A 16,389-nucleotide genomic window follows, 5' to 3' on the forward strand; every position below is an offset into this window, starting at 1 on the left:
CAAAACAAATTGAAAAATGTATTATTATTTTTTATCTGTTTATGAAATAGTGAACATATTAAAAGTTAAAATCTCTTAAAAAGGACATCGATAAAAGCCACGTAATGAATTATAAATATTTCTTGATAACAACATCGTTCGCATAATGGTACCAATATACCGCCTTCTTGCATTGAAATTATGGTTAAAATCAATATAAATATTTATAGAAAGCAATCAAATCGTCCTTTGATAATAGTTCATAATTTAATAAAATGTAATATAGCTACAGTTATTTTTTGTTTGAGTTACACCAAACAATCAAAATCGATTTTATCTAAAACTAGTCTTGCGTAAAAAATTTAGTTTTTCCTTAATTTGTTTTGTTTTCCTCTTCGCTTTTGAAAACTACCAGGAATTTGAAAATCGAAGCATTATTTCAACTATATTTATCGTGTATATACACAAAAAAGATTATTGCTGTCAAATCGTTGCATTCATCCATTCGGAATCGAATAATAATAGGTACAATAATAATAATATCATTGTCATCCATCACTCTTCAGTAACTATTTATTGTTACAAAATTATGGTAATATAATTATATAAATGGTTAGTTAATACAATTATCAATGCGATAAGGCCAGATCTCATAACATTTATTGGGAAGTTGGAGTTTCTAAAAAGGACATAATCAAACTTACAAGAAATCTTCGAGTACAATTTGTTATACTTAAATGTGGTTGAAGATAAATAACAAATTACTGTAAGCTATTGTAACGCTCCCCTAAACAATTAACCGTTTTTGATATACAGCCCTCTTGTAAACTTCAGACGGTACGATATGTTTCTAATATCATAGCCCATAGGCCATAAGAAATGTTTAGCTGAGGCATATAACAATAAGTTTAGGTGTAAACGTTCGTATATCACACTTTGGATTGATTTTACAGATACCTATTAATAATTATTAAGTATTTATAGAACGTTTTGTTGACATTATGTGCCTGATTCCCTAAATCAATGTCAATTTGTTTTCGAAAAAAAAAAAAATTTGCCACCCCTAAAACATTGTAATCGCCCATCATAGTAACCCCTTCAATACACCAAACCTAACCTGATCAAAGGTATTTCGATATCCGATAGACGGAATAATTGAATCAGTTACATACTAATTTTCCTATGTGTTGTGACGATAGGTCGTCTTGCGTTTCATATTGTACATTATTATATTCTATGTGACATAATATTATACAACACAGCTTTTTCTATCGAGACTTCACTTGGACCGAAGTGGCATTGCATTTGTATTATACAGAGTGATTTACCTAGCATACTACCCTTTTTTCTTTTATAGTGCAGTTATTCAATATCTGGAATTTTGATTATTTTGAGATGTTTTTGTGTGGAGTTATGAGACTTCTGTTTTTCAGACGAGAACATTCCATTTTCTACTATACATATACGGATAATTTTTATAAAAGTGTTAATGTATTAGAATGAAAATTCAAACGAGTGGTCTTAGTATTATTTAACTTCGTTTACTAATAATAATAGGTACAAAAATGTCAAGAATCTCAAGCTTCAAGTAAAATATTTAGGTAAAATATTTCCAAAAATCTGAATTTTTATTAATTCATTATTTAATGAAATATGGAGATGAGCATGATTGATGAATCATCCTGCATAGTATATCAACAAATTTGGAGTGGTATTTTGGTATTTTAGATGTTGTCGTGTCGTCCGGTCCACAGTCTTCAATAATTGATCATTATAATATTTACATCACCTCGACCAGAAATCTTTAGCTCCCTTGTCGTTACGCGACACCCCAATATTGTTTGTCGCATCTGTCTTATCCATCACTCTCACTCTTTTTCTCTCAAACTCGTGCTTTTGCATCGTTGTAGCAAACGTAATATAAGACACGTGACTCCCGGCGGCTTCTTGTTTTGTAATAATAATTAAAATAATATTCGATGTATCTGCTAGTTCGAATTACAAAGTGATGATAGTCATAATATACCATTATAGCATAATATAATAATATCGCAGTCGTATTACTTTGTCTGTCTTGAACAGAATGTTGATTTTTTTTCAAAAATGTTCTAGCCTTTCAGTGCAGCGGTGCGTGTATGTAATCGCAACGACGTCCTTAATTCGGTTTAAACATCTCGTTCTCGACGAAACTGACATTACCTATGAGCATAAATCGCATTAGTACAAAAGCGTGTACCATACGAAAAACAAAAAAAAAACGTGTCTCGTCTTACTCGTCGTCCCGAGAGTAAAGATCTGTATTATTATTATTGTACCTATATAAGTTTTAATTCCTGGAATTTTTTTTAACGATGATACGAATTACAAAATAGTACAAATTCTTCTTACGAGTGGTTCTTCTGTATTAAGCGAGACTGCTGGAGGGTAGTGATGGATATGGAACTCCCTCGTGGGAGTTGTACCTTGAATTTATGTATTTATAATAAATTGTATCTGCAACAGTAAAATTCGACCCATTGTTGAATTACTCTTAAATATAAAATAAAAATGAGTATTGTTGTTAAAAAATTAATTCTACAAGCGGATTAATGTTTGAAGGCTATTAAGATATTTATTAAAACATTTTAATCTCCTCCGCCTTCATTGAGCCACTACAGGTTCTCCTGCTGGGTAGGCATTTTATAGCATTTCCCCGAGTGTCTTATTTTATCTTCTTCTTCTTCTTCTTCTTCTTCTTGAGCTTTGAATGTTCTTGCAGGAAGGTTCTTGTTTACTGCCTCTAATAATTTTCTCCACTTGCATGCTGTCTGCTGTAGTTACTCCCTGGGCGCATTTGTAAAAATCATCACCGACCTTGTCCGCCCAGCTACCCTTAGTTATTTTTCCATTGATTTTTCTTTCCGCAGCTTTCTTTAAAATTATATACATAGCCTGCCATACGTAGCCTGCCCACTCGATTCGTTTACTCATGAGGTACGCTCAATGCGTTTTTGGTCAATGTGTTGTACTTCTCCATTAGTTCTTCTTCTGTACACTTCATACTCTAAAATAGGTAAATATATTCTTCTAAGAACTCTTCTTTCAAAACAAGCCATTTTCTCTTCATCTCCTTTAGTAGTCGACCATGTTTCACAGGCGTACGTTAAAACTGTTCGTAGGAAACTTGAGTACAGGCGTTCCTTTGATCGTCTAGAGAGAATTTTTGACTTTCACAATTTTTTCAAAGCACCCGAACTCTTGTTAGTGGCAGATATTCTCGGTTTGTTTTCGTTAAAATATATTTTTTTTTATAAAAATGGCGTAGATAATGACTTAAAAATTATCTCAAAGATAAATTTTCGAAAATTATTTTTTTTTTTTTATGAAATAATGAGTACCTTAAGTTAAAGGAGTAAACCTTATAACGGTGTATCAAGTCATTTTTATTGATCTATGTAAAATAACTTGTCTTGACTATTTGATTCATCATCGCCAAGCCAGAACCGCTGAAGCTATGAAAATGAAATTTAATCACTAGTTTCGTTTTATGATGTAAAGACCCAATAAGAAAGGATTTTCTGAAATTTGCATTTTTTAAGAGATCCTCGAACAAGGATTTTGAGATGCATGGTGAAAATTGACATAGACTCAGACATTGACATTGACTTAGACATAACTATTGAAATTAAGGAAATTTAATGAATAATAATAATAATTATTAAAATATTAATTATGGAAATCATCTAAAGGAAATCGCTATCTATAATATAAAAATAGATAAAACAAATTATAACACAAAAAACTGCAAACGAGCGAAGCCGAGTTATTTAGTTAATAATACATATTTTAAGTTGGGATGACTTGATGACTATTAGAGGTACATACGTTCTAACACATTTACACAATCCAAAGGAGATCCACCAATCGCACCATCCCCCCTATTGTTATATGTTGTTCAAAGATAGCCAAAAACGAATCTTATTTAAATTACATTTGACTATCTACATTACTGACAGTTCATTGAAATGCAATCTAGATAAGATAGTAGATACAAATGTTAAACTACTTATTTAGATAAAAAACGTTTAGTTTAAAACTACTGCTTTTGTAAAATAGAATTTTCGCTGTAAAATTAATATAATAGATAATATTATATAATGCAAAAGTTTCAAATTTTACACTCGTAAATATACTAAACTAAAATACGCGTGTGTTAAATGCGATTACACATCGATCAAAATAAGTAAAATAACTTGAAAGAAAATCGAATAAAATATAAATATGTAAAAGGCAATACCTTAGAAAAATGTACACCTTTTTCACGACATAAAATACAAATTATGTACCAATACATATAAGTAAAGTTTAAAATCTTGTCATTGAAAGCTGTCTAGATAGTTTATCTCAGGTAACCATTTTATTTGAATAGATACAGGTAAGAAGAGACTTTAAATTGCATTCATAATTATATTTTTACCTAAAACATGCACGACACTGCCTTCTCCCCGCCCTCAGTTTTTTCTTACCATTACAAGTGTGTATATTATATCTCGAAAAATACCTTAGTAAAATTAATTTTTTTAATCCCATCGAGATTTGAGTTATCGAGACTCGACAGGTAATATGATCAAATATTGTTTCTTAAACATCAACGCTGACCGTCAGGAGCCATGTATATTTTTCGATATTTCTGGGAACCCATAGTCAAATGGAGAAATTAATATTCAAATTATTTATGATTCATGACTCGGATTTCAATCTATTTTATTTGTAAACATTGCAATTTAACATTATAACACTATTTTAATCTGATTTATCCAACACATTATACATAGCATTTTAATAGGTATACCATTTAATAGGAGTATTATACACAAAAGTATATGTATACATTATATAAGTATATGCACACAAGCTAAGTGTAAACGAGTATTTTCAAGACTTAATACCTTAAAAAATGAACATAGATCTTCTACCAGCCAATAATATCTGGATTCTTTAACTAGCCTCTTTGTTGAAATTTAATTTTAAACAAAGATAAAATTATTGATATGTTAAGAACTTCCTGTCATGAGTTTAAAAAAACTAATATTTTAATAATAATTTACAATTTTTTCAATTAATGTTAATACAATTGTTTTTTTTTTTTAAATAGGGTATATTATTTTAAATTTAAAACTGATTAAAAGGTATTTATAATTATTGTAAAAACGAATTTTCAGCATTGTTGATTATAATTGGTTTTTAGTTATTATCATAACAAATAATTTAAATGTACCTAATAAATTATTTTTCAAAAATTACAAAATTGCATTTCTTTATCAATTTCTACTGTCGGGGAGTCCACAAAAAAAAAACGCTTAAATTCTAATCGAATTTATCGTAAGAATAAATTTTAACCCATGTTAAATTATCTTCACTCACGTTGAAATGTTGAAGATAGGTAGGATACTAGTTGTAGTATCAACTGAGTGAAAATCAAATATCTATCGTTTATCATGCGCAAACAACCAGTTAATAGTATAATATTGCATTCTTATTTCTTGCCGAAAACTATGAAACATGTACGATGTGATATATTTTCGAATTTTAACCTCATCGCCAGCACCTATGGTTTGGCATAACAATGTCGGATTCCTTTTTCTTCAATTTTTCCTATATGTCTTCGATAAGCAATAGCTGGTAGGTGTGTTTGAATTCGTATCAAAAATATTGTTCTTCGCTTTAAAAGTCTTTTGACGATAAAAAATAATTATTTTCTGATTTTCTTATACCAGAAATAAACCTCGAAACGATTTTGCGTCTATCATTTAGATTTTAAATATTAGATAAGCTCAAATTCGATTTGAGATTGCGTTCGGGCTGTCGCATAACGTTCAGGTGATTGACAGAATGTAAACACATTATCTACATCTACCTCGGCACAGTGTTGTACATAATATTTATCATTCAAGAAATTTTTTATTCATCTACATAATGTATCAGCTGTAATCAATGTTTTTTAAAATATATACATATATCATGTATATACCGAGTGTTTCAATAAAATTCAATAATATTAACGTTCTTTCCTATGTATCACTTTTAGTATAATATACATAGTAATAATACGATTTTACAATGTTTTTATTAATGCGTTTTACGATTTTATTTTTCGATTAAATGAAACATTGATATAGTATTATTATTAGCACACAGCAGGTTCTTGCATTAAAACCTATCAAAATATAAATGCTAATATGAGCTTAAAATCACCGAAATGAGCCTAATATTATGCATTAATTTTTTTTTTACGTTATTTTTATTACGTTTTTGGAAGGAATAATAATTAAAAGAATGGGCACAATTTTATTAATATGAAATTTGTTGTGTTTATAACCTCAGTAATTACCTTGTGCTCGAACTCTCAGAACAGCCCTTAAAATGTTCTTGTAACATCGGATCACGACAGTCAGACACGGCAATACTATACAATTTTGTTCAGTGGAAAAATATATAATATTTCATAAAATAACATGATGAATACTTGGAATTACTGATTACTTTCATAAGTAAACATAATAGTTCTACGGATCTGGTCGCGCATTCGAGAATATGACAATTAAAGTTTTAATACAATTTAACCCGAAGTATTATCGGGGCATAAATTACACAACGTTAATGTATAGCCTGTTTTTAAGCTGCTTTTTATTTGATACTGGTGACACATTTATTATTAAGTTGTCTTAGAAATATAATTTTTAACGAATATATTTTGAAATAGACTCAAAGTCAGATATTTTCATGAAACATTACTAAAAAAAACATTACATAATTATACAGTTACAATTTTATTTCAGAATATATACATATTAAAGTAAAAAATAGAAAAATAGAAAAAATATGCAAACTAAACATTTTTTTTTTTATTATTCGTTTTGGTTGTGATTCAAATTTGTACTTATCTAAGCCATCAATTTATTGATGTTATCAGGAAAAACATTCAAATGTATATGAAATCCCGAGCTCTGATTATTATATTATCTATATAGGTACATGTATTATGTAAACTGCTAAATTAACTTACTTATAAATTTAAAGTTTTGAAGATTCGTTAAATTATCAATCATCTTTGGAATTTAAAATTGTTTAATTGCTTTTCTGGGTTATTAATTAATCGCCGTATCATAAATAACTCAATAGATTCGGATTGACTCGCATTCTATTTCGCAGGTAATATATGCTGTAATAAGTTGTGCTAAATATTAGAATATAATATTACTTGTACATTTCAAATATCTAAGAGTAATTTTTCGTCGAACATATTCGTGAAAACTCAGTTATGAAATCGGAAATGCAAAGAGAAAATCTATAATTTAATCATGGGATTATCAAATCGCAATAATAATTTTGTAATATAATACGTTTGCGTATTACCTAATAGGAATTTTATTTTATTTTCAAATCGATACCTATTTTTTCTATAATACATTATTACATAATGACTGGTTGGGAATCGATTTTCCGTTTATCACTGAAATTCATATGGTTCTATGAAATCAACATTTAATGTCCTGCAGGTATCTCGCGATTCTTGTCATTTTTGAAAATATATTATTATAATATTGTGTGTAATTAATTTAGGGGCCTCTATACTACTTTATTCTATAAGGAACATTTTATAGTCAATGTGTTGTACATTCGGTAATCAGCCTTTACGTTGCATTAGTGTAAACAATCGTTAGTAGTAGTAACCTGCGTAGTATTACACGAATGTTCTCGCGCATACATGTCAGAAAACAATTTTGTGATAATGAAAACAATTTTTGTTTTCCACTTTAACAGACAACTCTAATTTGAACAATACGTCGCTATGATTACGATTTGCATTCTGACAAAATATTCTGATTTTCCACAACACTTACGAGGGGTCGATCTAGCCACATTTTTAAATTTTATAATTGTATTTAGCTGATAAAATAATTAAGTTTAAAATTTTGCAATTTTTTTAAATATTTTAACAACATTTGTTGCAATCTAAATTATAAAAAATCGGGTAAGTCGCTGTGCTGTACAGTAGGTTACAAATTGGTCACTGTAATGGCTGATGTTAAATTTGAATGTAATTATATAGAATAATTGTATACGAAAAACGGTTCTGAGCAAAGACGGCCTGTTGCCTATAATATTACTTAGTCATTTAGTATATTTTATTATATTATTGTGATTAAAGTAATTTATTTTACTATTAAGCATTAGTACTACAGTAAGTTAAATTCATTTTTGAATAAAAAAATTACATTTGAAAAGACATTGTGCTTATAAAATATAATAATATACTCTTACAATTTCAAGAACCCACGAACAATATTTTACAACAAAATAATTTAAATCATTATTATTGGGTATTTAATAATATGTAATTTTGTAAACATTTGAACATAAAATGACTATAAAAAAAACTGTGTTTATATATTTTTTAAATTTTTTTGATTACATTATAAGCAACTTGTGTGCAACTTTGTTTTAAATTTTTGATAATTAGCTATAAAATTTGAGTATTTTACAAGTATTTCACTACAAAATAATTTATATATTTCAATTTGATAAATTTTGTCAACATTTGAACTTTAAATGTTTACAGAATAAAATCGTGCCAATGTATTTTTAATATTTTTCAACTGATCATGTAACAATATATTAGAAACCTTGTATTAGATTTTCAAGATTTTTGACAAAACAAATACAATTTTATTGACATTTATAGAAAAATAATACTATAAAAATTCAAAATTGAAAATATCCGAAATAACAGGTCAAAGCATGCGGAAATATTTTAAAAATTGTTATCATGTATATGAATTGATAAAATAAACAAATTTTGAAAATTTTCCAGTGTTTACATTTACTCGTTAGTTACAACAAAATAAGAAAATCGCTACTTGAGAAATCGAGTTATTAAGCATTCATCCAAGGTTGTAAAAATTTCAACTTCAAACGCTCATATAAATTTAATTTAAGTTTCCGGTTGAAATTTTACATAATAAATCTATACTAAACGAGTTATATTTGTACCTTTCTGGGTCCTTCACATGATTTAAGATATTATCACTAAAATTGATCATTTGATTATTCTTAGATGGCGATAGCGGTTGCTGTATCTATATAGAACTAAATTAAAATAAATGAACTATGAAAACAATATTATCACTTGTCAAATGTCACGTCTCGTTTATCGTTTAGTCGTAAGATGCTGTGCGTTAATATTTGAATGCGGCTTTATTTGGATTTAGATTAAGAGAAATTAAATCTGAAACTTTATTCATAATTGTACTTATCCACATGATGTATATCGTCTTCCGTCCACATATACGTACGTCAGACCCAACCAAATAGCGTTATCGGAAGTAATTTTGTGTTCAAAACGGAAATTCAATAATAATATTAGGTTGAATCGATAAAATATAAAGAGTATACAGAATTTTTTTTTTTCGATCTTTATAAATTCATAAACTAAATGCACGATACAAAAATACATCGGCTGCAATCAATTCAAATAGGGCACAAATTAGCACAAATAATGAGTGTACGTTTCGAATGTCAAAATGATTATTGCAACCTGTAGGTAATCAATGTATAAATATTGTTAAATTTGTCAAATAAATCAATCGCATTTGATAGATGTAATGATAATAAATTGACTAAAAACTAAATTCTTATGTTGGTCTGTAAGTCAATTACAAGTCGCATAACTCGCGGTTTCGAGATACTATTACATAGGTAATGTTAAATTTCCGAGCTTTTTAAAAATAATTTTAAAGTTATATTATCGAAAACCCAACCGATGTCATGATTATTTTAAAACAACGACTAGTCATTAGTTACACTTATACGTCATTAGGCCAACTTAAAAAAAAAAAACGCCGAGCACAAAATACATGTATTTTGTTAATTTATTGAACAAAGTAATTTCTCTGCTGTCTTTGTTATTTATTTAATAATCTTAATTAAGAATACAATTCTTTTGTCGGTGGAAAATTAGAGATATTTTCATTTCAATACATCTGGTTTAAAACGACACAGAACGAATTATAAAAATTGTAACACGTATTTCCTTTTAATAAGCATTGTTGCTTTTTAAGAATAAATAAATGCACTTCAACGTAAAAAGTTTAAAACACTTTACTGTGTATACAATTAACAGTGAAGTTCCTACCTTTTAGTTAGATTTAAATTCGTTTTGGGCTATATGCGTTTGAACTGTGAGTTTTATTTTCTAAATTAACTTTGTAATTTTTTTTTTTGCTTTATTCTTCTAAAAAAACCTTCAAAAGCTTCAAAACTTTCTTTCGCTACATTGCTACACTTTTTACTTTAATCCGTATTTAATCTTTGCAGTGTAAGCATATGGCGTCGAAGTGGCAATTATGCCGACTCGTTATTCAATTCAAACGCCGCCGACGCGTAGATACACGTGTATAATTTATACATTTAAAAAATATATAACACGCATAAAAAACTTTATTTCTTTTTAAATTACCGATAAGAAGTTTAAAGCAAAGGAATACGTAGATCGTCGCAGTTGATATGGGAAGCTGATGAGCAGTATTTTAGAAGACTAAAGTGCATAGTTTACGTTTTTGTATTAGGTAATAATAATATTATGTATATATAAGTATATTGAACCCATAATGAACGAAGTATATGACTGTCATTTAAATTTTAAGCACAAATAACTATATCAAGAGAATAAATATATTAATATTCGTCCATTGCACTAAGAGGATAATAATAATATACACCGATGATAAACAGCAAAAGGGGTTGGCAAACGTACCTTAAAAGCCGATCGGGTTGAACAATCGATTTATTGAAAAAATTCGTGTGTTCTTAAATATTATCAACTGCTAAACATTTTTAAGGGGACAAAACAATATGGATAGTGGTGTCGGCAGTGAAGTCGATCATCCGAGAAAAAATTACTGATTTTCGTCAAAATATTATGTCTGCACACCAGTGTCTTTGATAAATTATCACTATACCTATATGCACCTACACGGTGCACTCGGACTTGTGTGCAGTAGATTATCTAGGATTTATTTTATTATTTTTTTTGTTTTTGGTGAGGAAAGGAGGAGGGAGAATATATATTATACGGATTAACTTTGCACGAGTACACAGAGTACCTTATTCATGTTAGAAACAAATCACTCAAATCGAAATTATTATTATTATCTATTTTTAAATCATCCTAACTCGCAATAGTAGTTAGAGAATTTCTTCGCGCTCCTGGGATGTCTTCCTCAATGCCTAAAAAGGACTTTGTAATGACTTGATCCACCACGAATAATGATAAAATATGATAAATCCATAAAATAAAATATGTAAGCAAATTAAAAGTTAAATATCAGTTATGGTTGTGCTGCTAACTTGATGTGGATGGGGTTCTCTTCTAGTCAATTTTTCCATGTCAAAAAAAATATGTTATCAACAATTTTTTTTGTAGGTACCTATATTTATAGATAGTATTTAAAAAAAAATCCAAACCGTTATAATTTAACAACAGGGTATTCAGCTTGCCTGTTTTTTGATGATGATTGAAATAATAGTAAGCCCGTGGGTTACTGACTACTGTCGTCCGGTAAGTAGCAGTATAGTAGGAGTAGTAGTGTTTACACAGATTCTCCTCTGCTGTCGGTTCAAACGGAAAAAAAAAAAAGTAGCAGTATAAGGGTGTCCCGTGAGAATATACCCATTAGCCTTAGAGATAAATGCCGGGAATTCGCCGCCGGGCAAAAACCGGTTTTTTGCCATTTCACCTATAAACTAAAAAAATCATGAAAATAAGATGTCGAAAGGTCAACATTTTCAGCAAAATAAGCTCTACACAATGGAAATATCTTGATTGGTTCAATAATTAAAAAAATGGAAGTGTAATATTTTCTGAACCAAATTATACTTTTAGTCATTGAAAGCAATAATCTTTTTCCTACTTTACTTACTAAAATTACGGCCATTTTAAGTTGTATGTAAAGTCTATTCAAATAAATTGTAACTGAATTATTACACCTTATCAGAACTCGTCTGTTGTATCGGCACAACTGCGGCTTGTAATTTTATCTTGAATTGTATACATACATTTTCGATTATAACTTAACTGATTCATCGGCGTGATAACGATGTATATAATTTTATTTTATTAAATCTGGAGAAATTGAATCTGGAGTTTTGTACGTATGCATTCAGCATTTTGATGTTTTTTTTCTATTGGTGAACAGTATTGACCAAAATGTTTTTTTTCATTTAGTATGAACTATATTTTTTTGGGCGAAAACCAAATCGCTCTTTTTTGAATTAATTTTAAAAAGGCAGTTTGAGCGGAAACCAGAATGTTGGTTTTGGGCGAAAACATGTACGGCCGCTGCAACTCGCGCTACGGCTCTCCGAAACACTCGGCGTTTACCCGAGTTCGTGGAATCCGATTTCGATTTCTTACCCTTCTCGATGTATACCTCCTCAATATTGTACCTTTGTAGTGCGAACACTTCTGCGTACGAGTTGTATTTTGAAAAAAGCTCTTCAGACACACGCGCGTCACGAACACAATATCTCACACTGCCATACGTATACACGATATACCTTAGGCTATAATTTTATTATGCATATACCTACATTGTACAATCGTCGTAGGCACATTCAACGATTTAACGCGTCGCCGTCCGTTTCAGGTCGGCAGCCCAAGCTGCTGTTGACCTTTTTTCTTTTTTATACGCGTTCGACAAGAGACAGGCGCGGGTGGTGATTTTTATTTATTTATTTTTATTCCGAACGAGATGTGTTGTGCGCGGCAATCGTTAAGTGCAAAATGTTCTCTCACTTGTAACTCGGACGATGATCATGACGTGTATGTAGGTACATCTTCTGCAATGGCGGTGACAGGCAGACGGCAAAAGTTGAAGGATGGTAAAAATTGTGGTACGCCTTTCAGTTGGCAATCTGCACCGTTCAAATAAATAATGTAATACGATGAGCGATACCATTCAATTATTAATGATTCTCTCATACGGCGATTAACGATTAGCTCGTACGACAATATGTGAATCGACTTACATGGTGTATTCATATCGATATATCCCGTGGCGATTTCGGTTGACTACCGAACGGAGCTTAACCTGTCGCCGTCGTCGGCGGTGTCATGAAAATCTAAACGTGCGTCACAAGTGTTATATCCATCGAGCTTACTATTTTATCGATTTCCAGATGGATTTTCCGGTCGAAACACGGGTATTGTGATCTGCGTTTGGATCCGAAATCCATCTTGAAGTTTACGAATAATATTAAATTATTATTTTAAACTAGCTGACTATAATTTAATGTATGATTCAAACTTTGTTAATTCATAATTAAATATACTTTGTTCTGGTGTTCAACAATTTAAAAATATATTAAAAAGAAAATATTTAATTTTAAATTTTAAATTGGTGAATCGAAATAATTTATTTCTAATAAGTAATTTGTTTTTCTTACTTGTAACCAATTATTTGCGGAAATAAAAAAATATACTATTACAATTTTAATTAGCTTGACTAAAAAATATTGTGACCAAGTATCAAATACAGGTTAAAATGATATCCAATGCCAATAACAATTTGATTTTATGTAACCAGTGGCAACCATTTTTATTTAAAAAATACTGATTTATATTAATGTTGTATATTATAATATTATAACCTGTAACCAATATCAACCATTTACAAACAAAAAATTTGATTTCCATCGTGAATCTCAAAATCTTTGTGTAACTGGGTGAAGTCTCTTTGAAATGCCAATTACGGAAAATTCTTTCTAAAACACTATTTCTTGGTGATACGGAAGTACTGTCAAATAAAGAATGACTCTATTATAGCGGTAGCACAGTTGAGGATCTAAATTGACAAGAGTCAGTCAGTCGCAGGACGCGTTTGATTATGTATTATGTCAACATGTACATCATCAATTTTATGCTCATCAACATTACAAAAAAACTTTCCGCTTAATAATTTACAGTACTAAGCCGCCCTTCTAATCTAAAAACCTGAAGTCTGTATCACACCTATCCTTGAGTAATTCAAAAAAATATCAAGAATTTGAAAAAATTGTCAAAATTTAAATTTAAATAAACAACAGAATTCATTATCAAAGGTAAAATGTGTTGAGAGGGGGTGAACATGCTTGGTAAATCATCCCGTATAGGTACATATTATATATTATATGCATGTGGTTGCAATACCTAAAGCAAAAACCCCTAGAATGCACTCGTTTATATTGAGTCGGACCACCAGCTCGGTGCAGTGTTAAAACAACAATAAAATCCCATTGAAAGAATATAAATCAAACTTTTCAGAAAACTCGGCATTGTAAATCTCTTACCACTCTGGTCGCGTATTATAACAATTTAACAATACATATTGCAAATATCTGAACCGTAAATACCCCCCGCCCCCCGGAAGTACCGAAATACTGTAATACATATTGCAAATATCTCGAATGGCATAACACACTTTAACCCCAGTAAATAGCATATATATACATATAGTATTTAATATGGTGATACAATGCAATATATAATATACATTAATACATTCGGATATTTAATCATAACATTAATTAAATAAATATTAAATCAAATAAAGACTACGAAGCGTTATGCAAAATTCATATTATGATGCAAATGATCACAGATTAATACTACTAATTGATTATTAATTATTACTGTATCAGTTATAATTTAAAATTTCAATAAGCACGGAGAAATTAATTTGAAAAGCATTTATAATCTGCTCGAAAAATATACATCATGCAATAACATATTAATAACAATAATATTAATATTATGTATTATACCAACATCAATGATTATTGATATAGATAAAAAAAAACTATAACCAAATATCATCGTATACGACCAGGTGAAGTGAATTTCATTAATTTAAAATACATATTTATACTGCAAAGCATCAAGTATAGATCCGTTAGCTGCCATACTACATTATATCCAATAATTAACGAGAATGAGAACGAACATTTTGACTGGGATTACCCAAAGCAAATCGTGTTAGTGTCTAAATATTATATTATTATAAGTCGAATTTCGTTGTATAACTTTACGTAGTTATAAACTGAACGGATGAGGTATAAACAATATTTAATGCAATTTGTTTAAAGTTAAAGTTCATATAATAGTATAGAAATTATTCATAATAATTTGTTACTTTTGCAAGATAATATAGGGGAGCCCGTGCGATGGAATGGAGAAGCGGCGAGACAAACAATAACTTGGTATGGGCATTTTTTTAAGCTCAACGTTTGCGTATCGTTTGTTTATGTCAAATCGAATATTTATAAGCATGTAGTAAACTTATTGATAACGTTACCATGATAAAATACGTTTATTTCATCGTTCTCATTTTTATGTAAAAAACGTTATTTCGTTTCCAATTTTATTTCGAGGCACAACAGAACGGGGCAGGATATTGGGTTGGTCGTGAGTTCGAATAATATTGATTTTACTTAGTTTATCAGACTTCATCAATTGGATACACTAATTGACATATTATTAAGCTGAATGGCAATTAGAAATAAATACGATACTTAAACTAACATATTTGTAATCAAATGTTTTTTCTATAACTTTACAAACTATAATAGTAAATAAACAAAAAAATATTATTTTTTCTTGAACCGATAGCAAAATTCACTACCCTTTAGCTTGATAGGGCACAATATAATACTGAAGAACAGTATACATTGATATTGAATATTGTATTGATTAATGACCTTCAACTCTCAAATGCACCTATATTGCCTATACATTACGCCGTGCAACAAATTTGACATGAATAGAGTGGTGTAGTGTAATTAATATAAAATAAGTTATCTATATAATAATACATTATTATATAATTGTGTTATTATTATTTCAGGTTTCACGACTGGTCTTGATCGGGTCATCTTAGCACAGGGTAAGTGGCATGCATATACCTTATTATTATTGTTGTAAATTTGAAACCAAATGAACGCTAGCTGATTTAATAGTAGTATACTACTTGCTACTACTCTAGTACCGTGATATTCAATTCAGTTTACTTTTGAACTATTAAATATTATATGTTTAGTTTTCTACGTTTTTATCGAAATCTATTTGGAATACAAAACACTATCGGGATTGGGTTTTGAAAAAATCTCGGCTGTGAGAAAAAAAAACAGAAAATCAACACTCGATTTGACCAAAATGTCTGGAGTTTCGTTCCGCGCGCGAGAGCATGTGACACCACGAGAAACGCGCGTTCTGGAAAAAAATTAATATTCGTGTGCTTCAAAGACGCGTAAAAGTAAATCGTTCGGAAATCGCACTAACGCGTCATAAATAAACAAATAAACGATCGCGTTTCAACGTACGATATAATACATTCC

General features: G+C 29.6%; 1 protein-coding gene across 6 annotated transcripts in view; it reads left to right on the top strand.

Annotated features, from left to right (window-relative positions):
• The window catches only part of LOC111026679, a 205,473-nt gene that overhangs the window by 48,351 nt on the left and 140,733 nt on the right, over positions 1-16,389 (top strand). For all 6 annotated transcript variants that reach the window (XM_022304799.1, XM_022304798.1, XM_022304802.1 and 3 more), the window contains one exon: positions 15,900-15,938. The gene's annotated coding sequence lies outside the window, so the exon portion shown is untranslated. The remainder of the gene's footprint in view (positions 1-15,899; positions 15,939-16,389) is intronic.

This window comes from Myzus persicae, unplaced genomic scaffold (assembly GCF_001856785.1).
Source record: "Myzus persicae strain clone G006 unplaced genomic scaffold, MPER_G0061.0, whole genome shotgun sequence".
Classification (NCBI taxonomy): Eukaryota; Metazoa; Arthropoda; class Insecta; order Hemiptera; family Aphididae; genus Myzus; species Myzus persicae.